A 7805-nucleotide genomic window follows, 5' to 3' on the forward strand; every position below is an offset into this window, starting at 1 on the left:
TGCATCCCATACTTCTTGTGCATTTGAAAGAAAGAGAAGTGTGCGCTGATTTCTGTGGTCACAGTGTTAATAAGCCACACCTGCACCATTGAGTTTTCAGCTTCCCAATTGCATATTTTTCATCTGTGGTTGTTGGTTTTTTGTAGTTCCAGTAAGGTATCCATACTTGCCTCTACCTATGACTAATAGCCTCACACTAGCAGTCCATTGGAGATAATTCTCGCCATTGAGGCAATGAATGGTAATAGAGGAAGGATGGGTCTCAGATGCACTAGGATTGCTGGTCACATTGGCTGCCAAACCAGTGGGGTTTGTTGGTGCTAGGTTAGGTTTTATTTGGCCCATACCAAATCTAATCATGTTGCTTTGATACCATAAAGAACCCTTGTGGTTTTGAGTTAATTTTATTCGAATGAAGCAGTAGAATTAAATAGGTTACAGTAGCCCTATCTAGATGAGGGTAGAAGGCCAAAATCTTAAGGTTACATCTGAAATTTGAATTGCAATAACTAACACAATTAGGGTTAGGGTTTTAGGCCGCAATGCTAATTAGGTTTAGAGCTTTGAGCCCCACAGCCCAATCCTTACTAACATTTTGGAAACTCTATGCAAGTGCAGCTTGTCAATGAGGAAGGCAGGTTGCATGGGGAAGGCAAATTGACAATCTTGTTGTGCAGCATTGAGATTACAGAATCCATGGTAGGTCGTTCTTGCACGCACAGTAATCCTTGCACGCACAATAATTTGATATGTATGCATTTCATAATATCCTTTTCAAAATATGGGTTATTTATCGTATGATCTGTCAAAGGTATCATATTCTCTTCATTTCATAGTTTCCACACCTGAGAACACAAGTAACCATGAGTTTTAGATATGAACTTAATACTTGAAAAGTTAAATTTTGAAATAGAGTGCTTATAGATCCTAAGAGGCTCAAAGCTTGCTGATCATGTAGCTTTTTTTCTCCTGCTGATTTTCTCCAATAACAAAACTCCAAAACTAAAGATATTTGATTTCTTTTTGGGGGCGGGGGCGGGGGGGGGGAATCTTCTGTTGCATATGATGGAACTATCTAGCCACTGCATTTGTATTAAGTTGTAAACATTGAAGAAATTAACTCTAGGAGAACATTTGGAGTTCTATACTACTACAGCTGAAAATGTTAACTTTCTATGTTCCAACTATGCTTCTTGTATAGCCCTCATCTTTGCTAACTCCAAAAATCCTTGCTGTACTGAAATCTATCTTAGGATTTAGCTCTTCATCCGATAAGATGTTGCTTGCCTTGAGATCTTTATGTATAATTCTCAGTCTTGAATCTCTATGAAGGTAGGGCAAACCTCAAGCAGTTCCTTCTATTATATGATAACGCTTTTGCTAATCAAGGACATCGTAATTGAGTGGATCTGCAGTATATTGCAAGTGGAAAGAAAAACTTATTGAATCTCCAAAAGCTAAAGTTGAGGAAACTAAAATCTACGAGGATGAATCAAGAATTTCCTCTTGCTTCCCTAATTTATGTGCATATTTTTAACAAAGATCTCTTTTTCATAAAACTATTGTTGGGGCACTTATAAAATAAAGAAAGTAAAACCTACCAACCGAAGAGATGTGCAGCCAAGCTCCTATTTGGCATGAATTCATAAATTAATATTTTTTCACCTCCCACACAACAATCAAGAAGTCTCATGGGATTGTGATGCTGAAGTTTAGAAATTACCACCACCTCAGTCATAAATTCTTCACGTCCTTGTCCTGCTAAACTTGAAAGTCTTTTAACTGCAACTTCTTGTCCATCTTGAAACTTTCCCTACAAGAATATTTGCAAAGCTTTTATATAACCTTCGTAATTTCATAGAAGATGAGCATTATGAGGCTGGCCATAGTTCGTATACTGGATTAAAACCACCCTGTCTAATCCTATTAGCAGAATGAAAGTTGTTGGTTGCAGCTGCAAGCTTTTCAAATTCAACAGTTGTATTTCCTTCAGCTTATCACTAGAGATTTCGTTCTCTGTTAATTTCAATGGTTCTTTGGTTTGTGGCAAAATAATTATTTACATTCAGAATGAGCAAAAACAAGCAGACACATTTGGTTAATTTTTTTTTTTGGGGGGGGGGGGGGAAGAAAATCTGTATCTATTGGATGCCTTGTTCTGTGGCTTTACTATTTATACCCCCAAAGACCATTAAAATGCAGGAGACCTTTAAGGTGTAATGTAATGGCAATATGAAAATAGAATGTAGTAACTAATGCAAAATGTCATGCAAAATCAATTCAACTGAAAGTTGAATAAACCTTGATTATGACCATTGCCTTAATTTTTTTCAAATGAATCTTTAAGTTTCATTTTGATAGCATTATTGTATCATCTTTCTTTTAGAATTCAAAATGAGTTCAGATTCAATTGTTGAAAGTGAGACCACATTCACAACTTAATTTATAGCATACAAATGAGAACTAACCTGAAGTGGTAGTTAAATTCACAAGTCAATCCCATGTTGAGTGCCTTGCTCAATGTCACAGGTTTGAGCAATGAGAATTAGGGTGTGTTTGGCTGAAAACCAAATTATGGTTTTAAAAGTGATTTTACAATATACGAAACAAATATAGGAGAGAAGTTTTATCTCAACGTGCGTAAAAGTGCTTTTCAAAAGCACTTTCGAGGGAAACCAAATCTTCTCTTAAACCATAAAATGTATGGACAAGAGACACTTTGTTTCAATGAGAGCTGCAACATTTTAGCTTAAATTACTATGATCAAAACATTTATTTCTCTTGATTCTTGTGTTCAATACCTTGATGTTCAGCAGAACGTCCTTATCACATATGTACAAGGGAGTGCCATGGAATATATATGTGTGTAGCTAGTGGAAAAAGAAAAAAGTGTTAGATTATATCTAATACAACTAGTGGCTAGTACAATATAAATTGAAAATAAATATAAGAAATATTTTAAAAATTAAAGTTTAGATGATGGTCAATTGAAAAAAATATATTGTATTAATCTTGAAAAGTTTTCAAGTTTTAGTTAACATTTTGATCCGATATTGATGGTCTTGATTTATTTTCTGATTTTAGGGTATTGAGAGAATTCAACAGAAGAAATTGATACTCTTATAGAAGTGTTAAACTATATCAAAAGATTAGATTAGAGGGGTGTGGGTAGAGGTCATTAAAAAGGAATATTATTAACAAGTCTAAAAGAAGTTTTTCAAAATTAAAATTGATTAAATTATACTTAAAATCAGCTATATGATCAGATAGATTAAGTGGATTAGCCGTATTATCATTGGAAAATGAGATGTTAAATTACTTGATTATAAATCATTAATAAGTGATCTTGCAGTTCAAAAAGCTATAAGAATAATATTGTCATTGATAATTAATATCACCGTAGGCTTTTTTAGTGAATTCGCCTAGCGCTCAAAAACTTTAGGACACAGCTCTGGTCCTCCGTAGTTTTCAAAAGTTGGTAGTTCGTGAATTCCAAGGAGCCAATTCACCATTTACAATTAAAGTGTCGCACAGGAGCATACATTACATTGTTCAAGTCCTAAAGACATCATAAAATCATGATAAAAGATGTCATCAATAACATGATTAGAAATGAAATGAAATGAAAGGATAGTTCTATCTGCCCTGGATGTTTGTGATAGTGACATGATTATTGGAGCTAGATTTATGTTCATTCTGGGAACTCTCTGCAAGTGCAGCCTGCCAATTGATGAAGGCAGGTTGCTTGGGGAAAGGCAAATTGACAATCTTGCTTTGCAGCATTAAGATCACAGAATCCATGGTAGGTCGATCCTTTGCAAGTTCTTGCACACACAATAACCCGATATGTATGCATTTCATAATATCCTTTTCAAATTGTGGGTTATATATCGTATGATCTATCAAAGGTTTGATATTCTCTTCAGTCCATAGTTTCCACGCCTGAAAGCAGAAGTAACCATGATCTTTAGATGCAAACTCTAATGTTGAAAAGTTAAATTTTTGAAACAGAGTACTTACAAATCCTAGGAGACTCAAAGGTTGCTGATCATTGTGGAAGCTTGTATTTTTCTCCCGCTAATTGTCTCCAATAGCAAAACTCCAAAACTAAAGACATCTGATTTCTCAGAAAAAATGCCCTCTATTACATATTCTGGAGGCATATAGCCACTGCGTTCATATTTAAGTTTCAAACATTGAAGCAATTAGCTTTGGGAGAATATTGGAGTTTATACTAAGTACAATTGAAAATGTTAACTTACTATGTTCCAACTACTCTTCTTGTATAGTCCTCATCTTTGCTAACTCCAAAGATCCTTGCTGTACCAAAATCTGATATCTTGGGATTTAGCTCTTCATCCAATAAGATGTTGCTTGCCTTAAGATCTCTATGTATAATTCTCAGTCTTGAATCTCTGTGAAGATAGAGCAAACCTCGAGCAGTTCCTTCTATTATATGATAACGCTTTTGCCAATTCAAGACATCACCATTGAGTGGATCTGCAATATATCCCAAGTGGAAAGAAAAGCTTTTTGAATCACCAAAAGCTGAAGTTGAGGAAACTAGAATCGACAATGATTAATCAAGTATTTGCTCTTGCTTCCCTAATTTATGTGCATATTTTTAACAAAGATCTCTTTTTCATAGAACTTAGGGCACTTGAAAAATAGAGAAAAGTCAAATGGTAAAACCTACTAACCAAAGAGATAGGCAGCCAAAGTTTTATTTGGCATGTATTCATAAATTAACATCTTTTCACCTCCTTCTACACAGCAACCAAGAAGTCTCACGAGATTGCGATGCTGAAGTTTAGAAATCACCACCACCTCAGTCATAAATTCTTCGCGTCCTTGTCCTGTTACACTTGAAAGTCTTTTAACTGCAACTTCTTGTCCGTCTTGCAATTTTCCCTGCAGGAATATTTTTAAAACTTCCTGATAACCTTTTAAAAGTTCATAGAAGATGAGCATTATAAGGCTAGGCATACTTTGTATACTGGACCCAAAACCACCCTGCCCAATCTTATTAGCAGAATGAAAGTTGTTGGTTGCAGCTGCAAGCTTTTCAAATTCAAACAGTTGTAGTTCCTTCAGCATCTGGCTATTGATTTCGTTCTCTGCTATTGTCAATGGTTCTTCTGTTTGTGGCAATAATAATCATTTGCATTTAGAATGGGGGGAAAACAAGGAGTTGCATTCATTTTAGATTTAAAAAACAAACAGAAAATCTATATCTACTGGATGACTTTTTTGTGGCTTTACTATTTTTGCCCGCAAAGCCCATTAAAATGCAGGAGGCCTGTGAAATGTAATATAATTGCAATATGAAAAGAGAATATAGTAACTAATGCAAAATGTCACCCTTTTTGCCTAGCAAAATGTCACCCAAAATTAATTAAATTGAAAGTTGAATTAACCTTGAATATGTGTTTGCTTAGTCATTTTTAAGTGAATCTTAGTTTCATTTTGATAGCATATTATGATATTATAGTATCAGCTTTTCTTTTAGAATCCAAAATTCTTCAGATTCAGTAGTTGAAAGTGAAAGCCCACATTCATAGTTTCATTTTGATAACATATTATGATATTATAGTATCAGCTTTTCTTTTGGAATCCAAAATTACTTCAGATTCAATAGTTGAAAGTGAAAGACCACATTTATAGCTTAAGTTATAGAATACAAATGAGAAATATCCTTAAGTGATAGTTAAATTGATAAGAAGTCAATCCCATATTGAGGGCCTTGCGCAATGTCACGCAAATGAGAATTAATCTTGTTTTGAACCATAAAATGTATCGACAAGAGACACTTTTTTCGATTGAGCTGCAACATTTTAGTTTAAATTACTATATCAAATCATTTGTTGTTCTTGATTCTTGAGCTCAATACCTTGATGCTTAACAGAGCGTCTCCATATTGCATATGCACATGCTGCGATTAGAATTATTCCGACTGCCGATGGAATCAAAATTATCACTGCTAATCTACTCTTTTCCTCTGCATCACATGAAAACAAAAATCATTAGTCTCATTTTGCAGAGAAGTTGAGGGATTAGATTTCAAGCATTGAGTTAAGAAATTGATAAGTTACTCAGTTCTGAATCTGCCAGACGAATGTACAGGTCGAGACCACCACTTGACAGCCTTTGTGTGTCAATCAGTTTTTCACTCCACATCATACAACCAATGCCCGCATCATGGGCATATGCTAAGCAGGAACAATTGTTCAAGCACTGGATTCTGCAATCTGGTGATGCTGATACAGTGAAAGTCCCATTTGGTAGGTCTGGAACTTTGGTATTCTTTAACTGCACAAACCCATCATCATCATGTCCGTTTCTGTTCTCATTTTTGAGTCTTTCACACTTCAATGGCTTCCTCCTTGCGCATCCACTATTCCAGTTTCCTTTATTCCACTCTTCAGCATTTTTTGGAACAAAACCTCTCAGACAGCTACAAATTGGGTTTCTTTGTGGATTACAGCTTCCAAATGATCCACAAATGCCATAAATGTCACAGTCTGATTGCTGCACTGTCCACTGCGGCACCCACTCTTTCTTATTGTCATCCCAGTTATGAAATACCAGTTTCCCTTCAGAGTTCAGCTTATAGAATGATAAAGGAGAGAGGTTTATATATACAAAATATAAATAGAAAGTACCATTTACTTTTTGCAAAGTTAATCCATTGAGATACTGATCGTACAAATTGGGTATGCCAGTGAAAATTTGACCATTCCACGGACCTCCACGCCAATATGGGCGACTGTTGTTCCAAACAAATGTTTGAGGAACTGTACTAGGTCCCATAGAAGCTGTAAAGCTTCCCATTGATGGATCAGAAGGGCTCTTCCATGACGTCAACATGTATTTCTGACCTACTTGTGCATTATAACCACCATTAGTGCGTTGCAGCATTGTATCAGAAAGATGGTGGAAGCTTTGCCATATCACTTTTCCTGTGATATTGTTCTGCAGCACAAGATTTCCAGAATCCTGCAGCTGCAATATGACATGAGATGTGTCATTGTCTGATCCATCTGATGACCAAACAGCACGTTCCTTTCCATCTAGTATCACAAGATTGCCACTTTCAGATATCTTGAGCATCCCAGAAGAATCTGTGAGTGGTTCGTTTCTGTTAGCCACCATACCACTGTGGCCTTTAACATGTACCAAATTCCTAGGTAACGATTGGATGAGTTGTCAGGGCTAAAAAATCCAAGTGTAAAGTTGGTGCTATCAGAGGTTAGAGTATCGGGATCTCTCATGCTCTCAGATGCTGTAAGAGTATCTAAGCCAAAGGCTAAAAATGAAAAATAGCAAGCACATATGAGGAAAATACCTAAAACTTCTGTATAAACTGTGACACCCATTGGATTAGTACTTTGTTAGAAATAAAGTGAGGATTTTGTCTGTCTGTCTCTTCCCTTGTCATAATTTCCTTCATGGGTTTATGCCTTTCAAACGGGTTCATGAAGCATATATTGGTTTTCAACCGGTTCATTGTCTGTCTCTTGCCTCCCGATGACTGCTATTTTCATGATGAAAAGGGAAATAACCTGACTTTTTTCTTTCATCTCTCTTCTTGAAAATGCATTAATAATATAATATCTCTTAGAGTCAGGAAGTTAAAGGATATCTAATGCAAATAGCAGCCTTGACCGCCATCTGCCGTCCACTAATATGCGTGATCTTCCAAGGTGGCCAACATGTTACTAATTTTTCACGCTACATATCGTCTTGGTCAAGAAAACCTAAATTTTTCACTTAGCTATATCAATCATTTCCAACTTCTCAACAAT

General features: G+C 35.7%; 1 pseudogene; it reads right to left on the reverse strand.

Moving 5' to 3' along the window:
- Nucleotides 1–1048: 1048 nt before the first annotated feature.
- Nucleotides 1049–7428, reverse strand: LOC114741707 (G-type lectin S-receptor-like serine/threonine-protein kinase At1g11330; annotated as a pseudogene).
- Between the last annotated feature and the right edge of the window lie 377 nt (nt 7429–7805).

This window comes from Neltuma alba, unplaced genomic scaffold (genome assembly GCF_004799145.2).
Source record: "Neltuma alba isolate B1F8T4 unplaced genomic scaffold, ASM479914v2 tig00003487_pilon, whole genome shotgun sequence".
Lineage (NCBI taxonomy): Eukaryota > Viridiplantae > Streptophyta > Magnoliopsida > Fabales > Fabaceae > Neltuma > Neltuma alba.